Source organism: Rhipicephalus sanguineus, chromosome 3, assembly GCF_013339695.2.
Source record: "Rhipicephalus sanguineus isolate Rsan-2018 chromosome 3, BIME_Rsan_1.4, whole genome shotgun sequence".
NCBI classification, from domain to species: domain Eukaryota; kingdom Metazoa; phylum Arthropoda; class Arachnida; order Ixodida; family Ixodidae; genus Rhipicephalus; species Rhipicephalus sanguineus.
The window spans coordinates 17,066,442-17,085,203 of NC_051178.1; the positions used below are offsets into that span (position 1 = coordinate 17,066,442).

General features: G+C 47.9%; 1 pseudogene; it reads left to right on the plus strand.

Moving 5' to 3' along the window:
- LOC119386470 (dual oxidase maturation factor 1-like) overlaps window positions 1-18,762 on the plus strand; it is a 192,320-nt pseudogene that overhangs the window by 130,500 nt on the left and 43,058 nt on the right.

The window sequence follows — 18,762 nt, forward strand, 5'->3', positions numbered from 1 at the left end:
TTTAGTTTTATTCATCAAAGTGGCGCTGCTTTCGCTTGGCGTAATGGTCCCATGCCGCAAAAAGCCATCCATGACACAGGCGCAGGCAACCTTGGTCGCAGGCGCGCACAACGCTGTACAAATACCGAGAAGGTGTATAAAGCCACATCATCTCATTGTAAGAGCTTGCTATTTTAAAAATGGCTGGAAAGCTCAAAATAAAGGTGGTTAACCATATCTACAGTAAATCCTGCGAAAGCAGAACAACGACAGCTTTCACAAGGGCTAGCGGCATTGCTATGAATTCTCAGCGTTGCTGGAGCAAGCCTTCATTCGTGTTTGGAGCCTTTCAGATCGAAAAATACTGCTTATAAAATAACTACGTGCTTTTAGGATAAACCATTGCAGCTACAAACGCTACGAAGGGTAAGCTTCCTGTCGCGCCGTAAAGAGCTGGGTCGAGAAAAATCAGTTGTCGGTCCCTTTAATAAACGTTTAGGCAACAACAGCAATAAAAGCTGCCCAAGCTTCAAAAAGGTAAAAAAGAGAAAGCTCACTAGCGTGCACTTATTTCCGGACGTATCCGCGCACCGCAAGCGCTTTGTGTAGCGCGTTTCGCATGCTGCCGAGCTGCGGCGGGATTCGAAATGGCGGCCGCCGTAGCAGACGACGCGCCTGTCCTCACCCTCAGCGGAGCGCGCGGGCATCAAGGCACCCTAGCATAGAGTTAATATACTGACTCTAGAGGAAAAGCTGGGCCGCGAGACCTATAACCACAAGAACGCTGACATCTTGGAACGTTGTCATTCTTGCCATCACATATCAATCCTAAAGAAGCACCTGCACAATTAAAAACTTGCGGATATTGTTTTGTGTTTATTTTGAATACTTCTACGAAAGAATACGACGGCTATTTATGAAATTTACTGCGCGCGGAAAGGAGCGTTTGCAGGCGGGTTAACTAGATGGCACCACCATATCAACACTCGCGAGTACGGGAGTGTGTGCTTGCGGCCGATTGCGCCGGTTTGCGCGTCGTGTCAAAGCCCCTGAAACTTCGTTCGCGACGTGTATCTCGTAGTTGTCATAGTGTCCCATTGTGTGCGTCTTCTGTCGCCGCATACCACTCGACTTCATGTGACAGCCCTTTTTTTTTTCTTTCGAGCTGGAAACTTCAGTGCATCAGTGCAAACCAGGACGGACGGCAAAGAAGAGGTGAGACAAGCCCTGAATGTACGAACTAGTCGCAACCGATTTTTTTATACTTTTTAACGGCGATAAAGCTTCGTGGGCCGTGTAACTTTAGTTTCGATTGAAGCTTTCGGGAGATGTCTCACCCACATTCGCCGCTGCATGCTGCAATCGACATTGTTCTGCTTTACGGCTCTCTGCGCTGAAGTACGGCAGCAATGAGCTGAAAAAGAACGTTGATACAGGTGTCTCGTCATTGCAAGTCAAATCAGCGCGTGACCACGGCCTACGGACTTTGCTTCGAGCTGCGAATCTGTCGAGTGACCTTTGTGCCAGCGAACGGAGAAACTTTGGTAGGGAGTGCCTAGTAAAAACCATGCACAAACAGGTGGAAATTTTAACTGTTATCAACCGGACCAGCTGCACAGACAACCGTACACTAACACACGGCTTCACGCATCAAAACACAGCTGATGTTCTCTGAACAGGGCGTAGCTGGCTTAGGTTGGTAGATTAAAACTGATTACCACCGTCAAATATAGCGAGCGTCTCAGGGTCTGGCAACGCTGGCAACGATCGTTTTGTTCCATCATGGCGGAACCCATGCGGTTATAGGTTCCAATGCATGGGCCCTATGGGGAGCTTTTCCTCTAGAGTCAGTATATTAACTCTATGCACCCTAGCGTACGTGTGGTTCGGGCTTTAGAGGGAACACGGAGCGGTTGACCGCGCTCCGCGGAGCGCCACGACGGGCGCCGTGCGAACTATTGCGGCGCAAGCGCAATCAGCGCCACAGGCGGAGTTAGCTGCGCGTCGTCTGCTACGGTGCCTCCCACTTCGCCTCGAGCGGCGAAACCTAGATTGCGCGCGTGCTTTGGAATACACAAACCCTGCAGCAATGGTACGTCAACAGATACTCTATTCTAAATCAGTTATGAAAGCGCGCAGGCATGCTGTACGCCTAAAATATTAACTGCGCCTTTTACTTCTAAAAGTTCCCTTTCATCACAGAGGGTGGGTTTCAGAATTGGCATGCAAAGGAAGTAAAAAATCACACCACAAACAAGACATATTGACAAATCTGTCCTTCAGATTTACTATATATACGGTGAAGCCAAGACCACGGCTGCAAATGAAGCTTAGATGATGGTCTCCTTCCTTTCGGAGACAATCGAGGCAGCAGGGTGCAATGTCCGAACCAATGACGAAGGCGAATTTTAGTACCTGGTTGCATCTCCCCCGGAGGCAATAGCGGCAGCCATCCTACGTGGCAGGGAACTGTATAACAAATCCACAAGGGTGGCATCCAGCTTAAGGCGTTCCCATTTAGCGTGGACTTCTCTCCAAAGGCTGTCTCTTGACATTCCATGGAGAGGTTTGGATGGGAGTGCCGCTTTCATTTGGCCCCAAATATTTTCAATAATATTGAAGTCTAGTGACTGGGGCGGCGACTCTAAAACGGCGATGTTGAGCTGGCGATGTAGGGCTTGGACTTTCTTCGAAGTGTGCACAGGCGAACGGTCGTGTTGGAATACAGGATCAGCTCCGGAGAAGTGCACCTTTGCAAGTTCGCGATGGGCCACTGTGGTCAAAATTTCGCAGTACTTGATCGCTGTGAACTTGCCGTCGATTCTCACAAGAGGTCCGAGACTGTCTTTGTGATCATGCCCCAGACACTTACAGTTGACCTTCCGCTTTTCGAGGACTCTATGTAAGAACTTTGGCTGGTACCTGCATCAAGGAAAAAAAGAAAAGAACATTTGGGTGTCTAGACTACCGATTGTGAACGCATAAAATAACGAAACGTACAGATAGCTGAAGCCGTTACGAACTTGTTCAAGCTATGTTTAAACGTGCAGTGTTTGAAATGCCTTTACTATTAACCGCAGTCTCATAAGTCGTCATTGCGTTCTTCTAAACGATTTGGTGCACGTTAATGATTCCTAGGTGGTCAAAATTAATCCAGGGCGTCGCTTCCCGGAGGCGTCGCTTGACCGTTGTCACGAATGCTCTCAAGTCGAGGGTATTTTCGATTTGCTAAGCAGAGACACCTGGCTTCACGGCTGCTGCCGCATCGATCCAAGCATCCTCTTGTGCAGTCGTAACTTGAGACCTCGGCTTCCGCGGAGCATCCTTGATCCGGCGGCAAGACTTAAATGCTCTTACGATCCTGTTGACTGTCTTGAGCGTTCTTCCCGCCGCTTCGGCGATTTTTCGCTGCGACCTACCCTTGAAATACAGCTCGACGATTTCCCAGCGCTCATTCTCAGGAACTCTGGCCATGCCGGAAGGTATTGCTTTGACGAAATGCCACACTAAGAACACATGCAGCCCCTTTTAAACTCATAACGAGCAGAGGTTTATCAAATGTGGGCGTAACTTTCGTCGCCTAAATGCGCTGTTTGACATGTGAAGCGTCAAAGGCACACGCTTTTAATCTTATGCCACGTGCTCTATTTCCTTTTGTAACCAAGTGAAATTTCAGCGACCTACTTCATTTTGCGACGAAACCGAATGTCTGAAATTCGAAGCCGAATACTAGGTCTAGCATGAACGGCGCGCCCAGATAACCCAGTTGAAATACTTTCAGTCGAGCTCTATAGCTACAGTATCTTGAAACAGAGCGCATGCGGCGAAGTGGGCGGCACCGTAGCAGACGACGCGCAGCCAACTCCGCCTCTGGCGCTGATTATGCGCTTGCGCCGCAATACTTCGCGCGGCGCCCGCTTGGTAGCGCGAAGAGAGCGGCCGCGCGTGCCGCGTTCCCTCCAACAGTGGCCGCGACTTACATCAGCAACGTACCCACTACGCCACAAATCATAATTTTTGGGAAGTTGGGAAGCACCCACCACGACATTATTCGTTATTCTGCGAAGGAGCGTGGTACCATCTGTAAGGCATTATGTGCATTTTGTTGATGCGACGGTTGATGACGATGAAGAATTATGGCTGAGTCCTTTGTAATGGGTTGGAAGCTTTAAACGACCCACTAGTTACGTAATTCATATTGTGTGACGCCCGGTCGTTACTTAACTGTCCCACCACGCTTTATAACAGGAGAAACGCAAAGCGAGAGAGAGAGGGAATAACCTTATTGAGACCCTGAGGAAATGGATCATGGGAGCCTTATGGGCTTCCTTGGCAACCAGTAGAAGTGCACTTGCGAGGAACCCACTACGCTATAAACCATCATAATTTTTGTGAGGTAGAGAAAACAGCCATTATGCAATTTTTCGTCATTCTGCGGAGAACCGTGGTACGCGCTAAACACCTGTAAGACAAAATGTTCACTTTGTTGATGCTGTGGCTGATGACGATGAAGAATTATGGCAGAGGCCTTTTTTATGGGTTGCAAGCATTCAACTACCCACGCATTGCGCAATTTGCATTGTGTGAAGCCTGGTTACAGAATTCGCGTTGTGTGACGCCTGGTTGTTATTTTACTCTTCTACCACACTACATTACATATGTTAATGTGGTTTCTTCGCGAGATGAAGCCTGTATAAGGTCTTTTTGCAAAGCAGTGTCAAGCACCGGCATGGCTCTGAGGGAGAACACTGGGCTGCCACGCAGACGGCCCAGGTTCGAACCCCGTTCCATCCCGAATATTTTTTCTTATTTAGTTTCTTCTTTTGCGCGATAGTGGTTACAGACACCGGAGGCGGCGGCGGACAACTACGGCGCCAAAAACGGCCCTTGTTGTGATCTCATAACAGCTTTCGCTGTAAAAACAGCAGTTCCGTGTACGAATACAACCGATGAGCGAAGCTCCTTAGAAATGGGACGCCAACGACTATGCGCCGGATCTGGCTGCTGGCTTTCATGAAGGCGGTAGGGTGGGGAGAGAGCGTCTGTGGCGCTCCGGGGCGGGAACTACTGAGCGAGTGAGTGTGCGGCGCACACAGCGCAGGGAGAGGCAGACAGGTGCGACAGGGGTACGAGTGGTGATGCGACGGGGACCTTCGACGGCGGCGACAAAACGCCGCGCGCGGCGTTCGGCACGCGCAGCGTTTCATTATCTTGTTAAGCCGGCGCTGAAGGGGGGGGTGGGGGTGGAGACCGTCTGCTACTACCTTCGACAAAGCCACCGTAGTGCGCTAGAATGGTGGATGTCATTTCACAATCCACGATAAAGGTGGTGAGAGTAAAGACGAGCATTATAACCAGTTGTGCACAGAGTTTCTTTTAACCTTGAATTTCTGGTGCGCTAAAACCAAACCGCTCAAGGCCTAAACATTTCTTCTTACATCACCGGCCTCTGCAACCTAAAGCGATGCTCAAGAGAAGGGAGCTTCGACGGCGCGGAGAAGTGCGGGACTAAGGAGCTTCGCTCCTAAAAAAAGATGCAGCCGCCCGAGCTCGAGGGTGATTGCACCGACGGGCGATGTCGGGAACTTGTTATGCTGGGGAGGACGGCAGGTTATGGTTGTTCGTTTTCCTGCTTCATTTGCGGTTGACAGTTTGAAAGCGACGCTCTGATTTCCTTCGACAAACGACGAAACGTAGTGCACCACTGGCGTGGAAAAGCGCGCATGGATTCACTCACATCACGCGGTCGAACATATTTTTTCTGCCGAGCTTTGCTTCAAAAGAAATAGCCATACTTGAAAATGAATGGACTCATGCTGTAATCCAGCTCTGAAGGGTAAGTCATGGCCTCTTTTAACGTGAAAAGCGTCCTGCAGAAGTAAGAGAGAACATGTCATGAATAATAGTGATTAACGCAAAGTTTGATACATGCTTGTATTTAATGAGTATTAATAAATGTAACAACAACCCCAACCAAATTTGCGCATGCTTCACACCTAAAAGGTGATAAAGTTTGAACTATGCAAAGTGTCTCAGTTGACCCCACTTACACTTCGTTCCTCGTAGCTTTGTGTGCCTACCTGCTGAAATACGAGCTTGCCAAGCAACATCCCTAACTTTGCTGGTATTGCAACTAATAGGCACATTACTACTCCTACTGAATGAAGAGTCCTCAATTGCTTTTTCTGGCACAGGTTTATATATAGTACGGCTTTCCCTCACAAAGTTCTAGGGCCACAACTTCACAAGTATGTCAGGCACCGAGTCCACTGTCAGCACTGTGCCAGATTACCATCTTTTCCAGGCTCTAGATCACCGTAATTACGCAAATAATGCACCTCTTGAGCCCTCTTGTTTCACGATTTTCTCCAAAACTTGCAAATCTAATCTCCGAGCACTTGAGAGCGCCGAAGCACAGGTACTATGCCGTTGCCTCGGCCTTCTGCGAAGCGCCTCAACAGCTGGGACAGTTATATTGGCTCGAAGACAATCGGATCAACATACGTCACAGCCAAGACGCTGAGGGGGCATACTTGCCACATTTCACTAATGGAATCTCGCGTGCATGCCAGCACAACGACCACAAGCGTCGTTCGCCAAAGTAGTCGGTGTTCAGTGCCCCCTACTGCCGTCGGGCTTCACACCCTCGGTACGTTCACCACCAGCCTTGTGGTGCAGCTCGAAGTACACCTGTCCGTCCCAGGAATCGGAAAAAGTTACCTTCCTACTCTGGCTTTGATGCAAGTCGCTCTGGACTTTTTGCGTACCTACTCTGTTGACCGAATTCATGTCTACACGGATGGCTATACGAATCGCACCAGCTCCACTGGCGCAGTGGTCAGTCCATAACGACACGTCCAACTCAGATATAATATTTGTGAAATTAGAACATTGACTCGTCCACGGCTTCTTGTCCTTCGAGGTGCGGCCAAATACATGAGCAAAAACGGGCTAATTGATTGGTAATACTGAGTATAATAAAAAGTTGGGCGAGTTGGTGTTGGTTGATGATGAAAAAGGGGTGCGAATAATACGGTACACGAGAAAAGATGGAGACAGAACGTATTGTAGATTGTATGAGCGGAAAACAGCAGGAACAGAAACAAAGAACTTGACAGGACAGACGCTCAACTTACAACTGCAGTTTATTGGAAACTTTTTTTCTCACACGAGAGCACAGAATCGCGCATGTGCACCCACCTTGTCACTAGAAAGACAAGGCCAACATAAAGGTTACTTATCCGAACTGATATGTTCCGCGCTTTAACTATTTAGATAGCCTATGTCCCTATCGTTCAACGCTACCGAGGCGACACTGATGCACGTGGTTGAGTTTACTTTAATCTGCCCAGCTTACGTGATCTCCCTGGCCAGTCTGTGTTTTGAATTGCAAAGAACATTAGTGCCTGCGAACAGCGGAACACCCGCAATCTTTGCAATGAAGAGACAAGAGCGTGCCACCTGCGAGAACCTTCAAAGACGAAGCATGTTCTCTGAGTCGATCATTTAGACATCGGCCCGTCTGGCCGATGTATACTTTTCCGCAGCTCAACGAATTCTGTACACGACCTCCCCGGTACAGGGGACAAATTGCATGGCATGTTTTTTAAATGCGAATGCATTTCTTAGTCGGGCTATGTCAGGCGTCGGTCGGTGTCCGCGCCTCTCCGCTCTCACTCCCTCTCCCATAGCAACAGATGCGGGCGCGCGCGCTTATCCTCGCCCCTAGCAACCGGAGCAGGTGGTGCGGGCGGAGTAGCGGAGAGTGAGCGGAGAGGAGGAGCGCGCTCTGGCGTGTGAGGGCGCTCGCATCGCGGGAGGTCGGCGGAGCTCCCGCGCGCGTGGAGAGAGTGTAGGAGAGGGTAGGTACAGTGCTTCGCCGCTCCTTCTCTCGCCGTTCGCTCTCTCTCCTCCCTGCGCCACCGCCTCAATGCAGTGCGTTTGAAAACGCGTTTGTAGCGTTTGTGCTGCCTTGGCACAGCCTGAAAACAGCGCGTTCTAAATGCGTTTGTGCTGCATTGAAGGCGGTGGCAACATCCTTGAGGTGATTACGAATGCACGTAGGAAGCGTTCGTTGAAAGAGGCGCCCAAAAGGGAGACACTTGAGCGCGTCGATGTGTCCAGCTTTACGCCATTAAAATTACTACGCCGTGTACTCTCGCGCAAGAAATGCATTCGCATTTCCTCACGATTGCCTTCGGGGAGGTGGGGGCATTTTTGTGCAACCTTTCTTGTTCATCTTTCCCTTCCCATGATTTTTAACCATGGAGCACAGCTTGGCCAGTTTGCAGGGGGATGGGAGCACGACGTCAACCCCGTGCTTGCGACCAATCTTCTTCAGATTGTGCCACACAGAGCGCACATACGGCATGACAACATTTCTTTCTGTTTTCCTTTTTTCCTGGGTCTTGGCGGCACTTGTCCGCTTTAACTTCTGTAACAACGTGCCACCCACCGCAACTAGCAGACTGTCAGGGTAACCCGAGCTGAGCAGGCGAGTCACTTGCTTGCGGAAGCTATGCTCTGTGTTATGCACACACGATTTTTTCAACGATGAACTAAGGCAGGAAATAGCAATAGCTCTTTTTACGAGCTTACTGTGTGATGAATCATATGGTAATAGACCTTTCTCGGACCTTGGCGAAAATTCCCGGCAAACATGGTCAACTCTATTAAAAAACAAGGTAACATCTAAAAACTGCAAAGCACACAGAACGGCACATGAGTTAATCATGCTGAGCGCTAGTTTTTGTAATCATTTTATGTCTATTCGTTGGGTTTTATCTAGTCTAATTACGTTATGAATATCTTTTTTCCTGAATAAAGAAGTCAGTTGCTAGTAGCGCGTCGTCCGGTGTCCACCTTTTCTTGTGTGCCATGTTATTCACGCCCCCTTTATTCATGACAATGCTCTGTGACTCCAAAGCGGCCCTACAATATCTGTGGTCAGCCCTCCGTCGCGTATCCTACGAACAAATTGTGTCAGAGACCCAAGAAATGCATCAACATGCGATCGAAAAGGATGAAACGTCGTGTTTCAGTGACTGCCAAGTCATTTCGGTACCGTTGGCAACAACCTCGACGATGATGCCGCCAGGAAACAACACGAAAAAAGAAAGTTTGTTTGGATTTGTTGCGGGTCAACGCGTACAGTGTGGCACACAGTAAGGCAGTGCAGAAGTGGCGCACTTTTGAGTTCATTCACCATCGGCTTCATTCGCTTTCCCATCGCTGCAGCAAGCAGCTGCTACCTGGTATTTGCAGGGGCAAAGAAACAATTGAGGTATCATCTGTGCCTGGACGTAGCGTTTACCAATGCACATTCATTCAAGCTTGAAATGACCAATGCCGCCGAGTACATTCACTACTATATCAAGCATCTCCTGTGCCACGTCCCGTCTTAAGATAAAAGGCTTGAACTACATGTAACTTTAGCTCACCTCAACGGAAATGCTGTCATGGTTGGCTTGATCCTGGACCATGGTACAGCGCATCAAAGTTGCAGCGCATCAAAGTTGTGGGATGTGTTCGTGGGTGATGCGTGTGTGAATGTGTGCGTGAATAAGAGAGCGCCAAATTGCGCCCAGGTTTCTTAAATATGACGAGTTTCCAACTAGACCAACACAAGTTCTTAATTGTTGCAGAAAGCAATGAAACCGCTGCTGTAATGTTTTGAGGCTACTGAACTGACCTGTCACGTCCAGCATAAAACTCACTCTGTCAGCGGCTGCTGTCTGTCTGTCTGTCTGTCTGTCTGTCTGTCTGTCTATCTATCTATCTATCTATCTATCTATCTATCTATCTATCTATCTATCTATCTATCTATCTATCTATCTATCTATCTATCTATCTATCTATCTATCTATCTATCTATCTATCTATCTATCTATCTATCTATCTATCTATCTATCTATCTATCTATCTATCTATCTATCTATCTAGCCGCCTACGTCTGGGTGCTCTCGTGATCACCTCCTTAACTTGGTGTAGACCAAAATTGGCATGGGAGGGTAATATGACTTGACAAATATGACTGTCTGGTCATGACATGAATAACCCGAAAATCTTGTCGCGTACGTCGTCGAACAATTTCCACCAGACAGGTATGGCACATACCCGATTACCATGGGCCGTGGTATACGGGTATGCGCCACAGGTAGGGAGGAGGAATAACCTTTATTAGAAGAAACCAGCAGGTTAGGTGGCCAGGCCTAGGCCTCCCATGAGGGGACGTCAAGGGCTTGCCTCGACGCCGCCTCAAGGGCACAGGTGATTGATAGTTTATACCTACCAAAGAACGGTGACAACATATTGATAAAAACGGACTTGAAAATGATAGCATGCACGTCGTGTAAGGCACGATTTACATGCCATGCTCATGGTGCGCTAGCGGCCGTTTCGCTAATTTGGTATACCCTAAAATTGGTATTTCATGACGTGACTGTATGACGAACGTAAATGGCAGTTGGTAATGTGAAAATTATGTCATGCATGTCGTGTAGGGCTTGATTTACGTGCCCCGCTCATGGTCTGCTCGCGGCTGTTTCGCTTGCTTGACGTACACCAAAACTGGCATTTCGTGACGTGACTGTATAAAGAACATCAGTGACATGTCCTAACACGCAAATTTTCACATGCATGTCATGTACGGCATGATTTACATGACACTGTCTTGGTTCGCTTGCGGTCGTTTCGTTAACTGGATATAATCCAAAATTTGGTGTAGCTGGCGAGTTCGCGACGAACATAAATGACAGGTCATGTATGGCATATACCAGAAAATACGTTTTATTATATGAATGATGGTACAGGCATGAATGCATGACAAACATGGGATGTACAGTGGACTAGATGTCATGACTGAATGACTTCATTATCCTTAAAGAGAAATAAGGCGATGTATGCAGCGCTCTGCTGGCTGCTTCGCATTAAATAGTTTCCCACAGTGTGTTGGATCTACCAGCTTTTCACTACGGCGCATATTTGTACGCTAGTAGAACGAGCCCGGAGCCCGCGGCGGTCCTACCCCATAGAGACAGGAATTAACTTACCCTGATCTCCGTCGCCTACGGCTTCCACCTCCATGTACTCCCCAAGGCTTCAAGCCCGGGTAGGAGGCCGCTACACCCGACGTGTGCTGGTGAACCCTCGGCAAGGTACACGGCGGGCAGGGCTGGGCAAAGATACTTTAAAATTGTATCGCGATACGACACAAGATACTCAGGCAAGAAGTATTTGAGATACAGATACAAGATACTGCAACACTCATTGTATCCGATACGATACGTTCGAATTGTACCTTAACATACTTAGATACATTCTCAAATTTGTTATTATACATCTATATAACACAGCATTAAACGCCTATGCACATAGATGTTCGCTTGAAAATTTATTAACTGCGACCAGTTGTGTTTCATTTGAATGAAAACTGTGTTAGGATCTGAAAAGTTTTGTACTTCTTGATCAATGTATATCTACTTCATGCCGAAACAACTTATTGGCGCTGTTTTAGCTGCCTAAAGGGACACTAAAGAGAAAACAATAAATCGGTTTATATCGATAAATTGTGCTCTGAGAACTCTAATGTCATTATTTCGCCATCATAGGTTTAATAATAGAGGAGAAAATCAAGTTCAAAGTTTCATTTTCAAATCTCGCGCCGAAATCTCCCGCGTGACGTCACGGATTTCAAAGTGTACTTATCGTATTTTGGCGCAATTGGCTCAAGAAAATTACCGCTAACTTGGTATGTTAAGCCTATGGGCCCCTCAGAAGACAATGTACTTCATTCTCACCGAATAGGAACTACGTGTCCCTAGTACGCGCCGTCAAAACACGTGACATCACGGCGAATGTTGCGGAAACTTCAAGGTGGCGTCGCCACCCACACTTTGTTTTTGCGCGTTTTCCTCGCTTACTAAGCGTCTTCTCGCAGCAAGCGTAGTGCGTGAAAGAGTACTTTACTAATATGAGAAAAATCATTTTGCTCTTTAGCGTCCCTTTAACATGACAGCTCTTTAATCATTTCGCTGATAGCGGTTCTTGCTGGTATAAAGAACATCAGTGACATGTCCAAACACGCAAAGCTTTGTAACTGATGGGAGCTAGTCGCTGCACTGCTTGCGGACCAGCAAGCGGGTTGCCAAGTAACCATATTGTCACGTGGTCATGACGTCGACGAAGACCGCAGGCGAGGTGCCCAAGATGAAACTTTATTTGGCCAAACTTATGGCCGAGAAACGGAAAGTTAATTTCCAGCAATACACACGGTATGCACTGATAGCGGCGAACAGAGCATCGACCGTCGATCAACTGACAAGCGGTGAAGCGCGTCGGCATTTATACATGTGCGGTCGAATATTCCAGCGTTATCGCTGGTTGTCGCGCAAACTTTAGAATAAGCTCGAGTGTTCGCGTCTTGCGCGCAACCTTAACAAAACGATCTACAATAATCGCGAAGCTTCTCGAACAATGAGGCGCGGTTTGCGCTGAGCGTTGCTGACAGTCTTTGTGGGCGAAAACCGAATACAGCAAAAGTGATAATAAGAAACGCACGTGGCAATATGAACTTCCGTGAAAAGCCTCCGCACGACGGTGCAAATACCGCTGTGGAGTGCTACCTTGCGGTAAACATATTACAGTTTTCGCAATAACGGATCACCGGACAGGTGTACGTCACCAAGAACATGGGCAGCCCAGAAACGTTTGAGACGTATTGTGCTATTGAGCAAGCGCTGCAGGACACCGCCGCTATTCACATTATTGACACTATAGATCCGATTACCTGGTGATTAGCAGCAGTAAAAGGATTCAGGGAAGCCTATACAACGAAAACAAATATATCTAAGTAAAATAGAAAAGCGGTTCCGTATCAAACACCGCGAATAAGCATAGAAACACGAGAGAGGCAGCACCCCCAAGAGCTAATAATAATTGTTGCGTTTTACGTCGAAAAACCACGGTGGATTATGAAAGACGCTGTATGGAGGGCTCCAGAAATTTTGACCACCTGGGATGCTAAAACCTACATATAGGCACACGAGCCTCTACCCTTTTCCTTCCATCGAAATCCGGCTACCGCGACCTTCGTGACAGCAGTCAAGCGCCATAAGCACTGGACCACCGCGGCGGGTAACCCCTAATAGCTACAACAATTAAATTCAGTGCCTGAGGAAAATGGCGTAGAACGACTCTTTGGGACGCTCATGAGAAAAACGGAGCATGTGGTATAACAGCGTTTCTCGAATATCTTTGCCAACGTATTAAAATGGCGCCTAATAATGTACGTTACTATAATGCAAATTCAAATTTGCTTTTTCATATGCAGTAACCAGAATAATCGTTACTGTATACTCCAGGCGTGCCCGCATTATCACATATTTGTTCTCAACAGCACCCTTACATAACAGTAAATTCAAGTGGAATATAAGTATATAAACTTATATTCCACTTGAAGTAGAACAGAAGCAGAAATGAGGCAGACAGTTAAAACTATTATTAAAGCAGATAGCTTACATTGGCAGCACGTTAAATGCATATTGCAGTAAGCAGACCGGCAGAAAAAAAAAAACAATATAGAGACATAGGTAATGTACGAGATAGAAAAGAAGGACAGCTAACAAATAACTTCTGTAAGAAACAAATTATGATTTTAAAAACTCTTTGAATAAAAGAAAAAAAAACAGACGTACGCCAACATAGCGTCTGTTAGGTGAATGCATGTTCTGTTAACTCCAGCATCGGTACCGTTGATGCTATAGCTGTTAGAATCGTATTTCCATATAAGTCAATCTCATTGCATGTAATGCAAACTTACATTCACGAGATCTTTCAAATCCCCGAAGTGTGAAAGCCACGAGAGGCAAAGCAGCCCGCCATTCTTGCATTCATCAGACTTCTTAACGAAGCACCACACAAGAGGAACTTCGATAATGACTTTACAGCGGCATCAGCATGTGTGCGAAAGACGCCGCATGCATTGTAGTACGCGGCACACGAGAGTGGCTAAGTGCCGAGTGTCATGGCACTGACAAAACTAAAAAAACGATTAAACAAAAATTCGGCTGGGCGCAGACGTTCGCGCGCTTGTCTCTCGAGACGACGCGAGCGCCACCTCGTAAGGCTGCTCAACTAATATATAGGGACGCTCGGAGCTTATCGCCTATTCTCGCGGGAAAGTTCTCGCGGAAAGATTAAATGTCACTGCCTTTAGTTTTATTCCGGTGACTTAGTGGCAGCAGTATCAGCTTAATAAGCTCGAGCTCAGCCAACGTTTATTGCTTCGCACGGTGGTGGTGTGGTCGCAGTATCTTGTATCTTAAGATACACGATACATTCTTCAATATAGCGGAAATACAGATACAGATACTTGTTTTGCGAGACGTATCGCGATACAGATACAAGATACCCAAAAATATCTAAGATAGTATAGAAGACACATGTATCTTCGATACTGCCCAGCACTCAGGGCTTGCGTGCTATATTGCGTTATTATTACATTGTGGTGCTTCTTTCTTTCTCTCTGTTGTTTCCCTTTCTTCTCACTTTTTCTCTTGATCCTTCTCTCTATGTCTTTGTTTCTCTATCTCTCTCTGTGTAGTCGGTCTCTCGCCCTCTATCTTCTCTGAGTCTTTTCTTCTATCTCTCTCTCTCTTTGTGGAGGCTCTCTCGCCTTGTATGTTTCTCTCTTTCTTTTCTATGTATTTCTCTGTTTCTATCCTCTCTCTCTGTCTGTGTGTACTCGTTTTCCCCTCATTTCCCTCCTCGTAACCCTCACTAGCCTTTCCCACCACCTTGCTGTACTATACTAAACAAGGCTATGCTCTGCTCTGCCAGCGTGCCTGGATAGCCGAGTGGCTGGGACGCTTGCCTTCGGATCGTGGATATTTGGGTTGGAATTTCGCCTCAGCGAAAAATTTTTTGTGCCAAGAATTTCTCTTTCTTTTTCTCGTTATTTGTTTTTCTCTCCCTCTGTACACGTTCTGTCGTCTACGAAGTTATTGCATCAATCGCTGGACAAATCAGCGCACGTCTTCTAATAAGAAGAAGAAGAGGGAGGAGATGAAGGAGATGGCGAAGGTGGCGCGTGCCGGTTCATGATGATGCTCATTTTCTATCTACGACATACGACAAACCTCGTCCTTGACAGCTCTGCTGTAAAACAGGGACGCGGCGATTTTGTCGAATTGCGTGATCCACTCGCTGAACAAGCTCATCGGTTACAGGCGCTTTCTTTCCTGCCCGCCTGCATTTTGAACGTCTGTCCGTCCTGCTTCAGATTCCCCTCACCACTGCCGCACCTTGTTGTCAATCGTGCGAATTGTTCCGTACGCATTACTTCTTCGTCGTTGAATGTCAGCTGCACTGCTCCCTCAACATCCAGAAATCAATTACAGCCCACACTTAACACGTGGCGGTGGACTCTATTATACAGCCATTTTTAGATGCCCGCTGCGCGCTCAAACCTGCTAGTTGCGACGTCGTGCTGCGGACGGGGCATTTTTAAAGAGATTGTTATACAACAGACGTGCGCGTGGCGTCATCAGATTTGCACTGCGGTCTATATTCGGTGTACAGTCGGGCCCGGAAAAAAAATCGCCGGCCATATCCACGAAGTGAATGATGTTGGAGGAGCTTGCTCGGAGATGATCGGGTAACCCGCGAGTCCTTCGTACACATTCGTCTACCATCAATATATAGACGTGACAAGGTTTGTGTAGCTGTGGCCGAACGTGTGGTCGAGGAAATCGCGCTTGAAGCGCGCGTCGGTGCCGCCAACCTCATCTAGCGACCGCTTTGGACGCTTAGCCGCGGCATCCCGCATTCTTCGAGGTTCTCTTGCAGGCGCCTTCCGTTCGCGACCTCTCCCCGCAGGGTCCACTTGACGGCGCGCCCGCTTCTCTTCTGCTTCGCTGGCCCGCAGCACCGGGTTTGCTTGAGGGCGAGCCCTCTTCGCTTCGGCCCTCCCGGGCTCTCACCGCAGGGTCTTGGCGGCGAGCCCCGAGCTGCACCTGCGTTGTGAGCCCGCCGCGCTTGCTGCCTTGGCTGGGGGTTCATGCAGCGGAGCGGCAACGAAGAGTGTTCACTGAGTGAGCTTCGGCGAAGAGATAGGAAGCGCGCCAATCGGAGCGCCAAACGAGAGGCGCGGCCCTCAAGGTCACCTAACAAGCGCACGCGCCGAGGGTGGTGTGCGCCGCCTTGAGCGGCGACGCGCCATCTAGTGAGCATTCTTGAAATCACCGGAGAGAGCGCAGCGGCGCCTATAAACTTTTGGCGGGATGAATGAGAACTCGTGTACACGCCGCCGACGGACAACGCGCGAGCATAAGAAGCTTGGCGAGCAAGCTCCTCAAAAAAAAAAAAAACGCCTTGTATTATGTATGCCAATATATGGAATATGTACAGGGCGATGGAAAGAAACGCGAACAGGGCGGGGCGCTCTTTTCATCGCGATCTGACCTTGGTGACCAGGAAACGATGCTAGCGTGGTCGTGTGATGGATGACACTAGTGGCTTTTTATTACCACCGAGGTTTACAACCGCTTGAAAAGAAACAGCAGAAGACGTAGATGCCGCACTGTTCGCGTTTCTTTCCATCGCCCCTGTAGTCTCGCGTAGGACTCGCTGAGAAGCAGTAAACGGCTTCCAGATTGTTACTTCTGTTGCTAAAGCATATTTGTCTCAAGGCCCTTGAGAAGTGCCGGTTAATGCGATGCAAGTGGAAGCTGCAGAATAAGAAAAAATATGTTGTACTTACATAAGGAAAGCCGGGAAATTATTCGTGATTAGGTCGACGAAAAGCGGTGGTATCGACCGCGATGTTCACTCAGCAGACAACATAAGTACGAAGGCGCGCGTTTGATTCCAGCTCAGCTGGTCGCATTTAGCTCAAGGGCGAAATGCTCGAATGTCCGTGTGCTCAAATTGAGGTGCATTCAGAGTGAGGACTGCTTGAAGGGCGTACAGGCGCTTTATTCATCCACGTGGCCGCAATGAATGTATTTCACTAAGGTCCAAGTTCGGGCCTGTTAGTTTGCCATTAGAATGCACAAAGTGGCGTCACTGAGGCATAGACAGGAGAAAGACTCGTTCGTGTCTTCCCGCTTTCTGTGTCTCAGTCGCTCTACTTTGTGCTTCCCACTTAGTGCCCGAAGCCTCTTTGGACATACAGGGAGTTCCCACGAGGAGTTGGTCATTTCACAGAGCTAGATTCACCTGTCGCTTCGATGATGCTCACTCACTCGCTTGGCGAACACTAACCTGGCCACGGATTGCTAGAAGCGAGTCCTCAACGTCGAAAACACCTCGACGTGCAGGTCGATGCCACACACGTCTCGTGAGCATTGCGGGAATGGCGGTGCTTCGTCTGTGCATTAGGGAGAGATATAGCTCTTCGGTGCTCGAGCCTGTTGTTACCGTGCGGCGCCAACCGGGGATGGTCAAAATTAATCTTGAGCCCCCTATCGAGTGCCTCGATATTGATGCGACACATCAAGTTCTCTAATTTATTATACTAATGAAAGGCTAAGCTTTCCCAACGTGTAGTTTGTTTTCAAAAAATGAAGTTTTGGCACTGTTTTGTGTCAAGTAGGCCTGCCAGTTTTTTTCCACGAGCATGGCAGTTCTGACGACCTACCGCTTCTCAATTTTACGAGAACACGTTTGATCACAGGATATATAGAGCAAGGTAATAAACACTGCAAACGAATCGTATGAATTAGGCATAGAGCTGATAAATGGGTGGAATGAAGATAGCCTCACGTGTGCGATAAATGGTCCACAATTCCACTCTCATGCATGCCCAGCAAAACCTAGTGGCCGATGCGACAGCGGGAGGAATACACTCAACTTTAACATGTATTGCTTTCAGGTCTTTTTCGACAGAACGGCTTCGTGCAGTGCTTGGCGTACATGTTGGTCTGTACTCGGTGAACGTCACGTACGTGGTCGAACCTGGCAGAAACGTCAGCACGGACATCCACTTCAACGAGGAGTTCGCCTGGCCCAAACCAACATCGCTACGGAAGGAGTACCATGACGCGCTTGTCAAGGCTTGCCTTTCCCTATTCTTACGGTGTTGGACTACCTCAGTCAGGTGAGCCACAAAGTGAGAATGCGCAAGCAAGCTGTCCCGTCATCAAAAACAATATGAACGATGTCTGCAGAAGATAAACAGAAACTTTGATCGGGATAGTTGGCAATGATCCGTAATTGTAGGTAGCGCGAAACCTTACGAAGCACAGACATAAGAAGGACAAATCACAAGCGCCTCGTGGTTTGCCCTTTCTGTGTCTGTCCCGAGTCAAATTTCGTGCTACCTAATACGATGGATCTAGAGAAGCAGTCACAGACAATATCTAGAACAACGTGATAGCGAAAACAAAACATCGCCCATTGGCTCTATGATTTAAGTGCCCTTAAGACAACAAAATGACCAACGAAGCAGCCAGTCATTCTTTGAGTTGTGGCCTTTCCACTGTAATGTTCTGTCGTACAGCCAGCAAGCGCGTGCTTATAGAAGAGCGATAAAATGACCGTGCTTGATGGTGCTGCCACTTTTTGCATCTGACTCCAAAAGAACAAGGACGTTAATCGCCGCAGACTTAATCACGCCGCTGGAACGCTGACAGTTGCATTCTGTGCTGCCAGGGAAGTCAGAAAAATACGCAGAAAAGTGACACAACCTTAAGTCTCTTATGGCCTAGTAACGCTGCCCACGGGGTTACCACTGAATTGTGTTCTACAGGTTGCAAGATACAATGACCTAATATTTCAAAATTC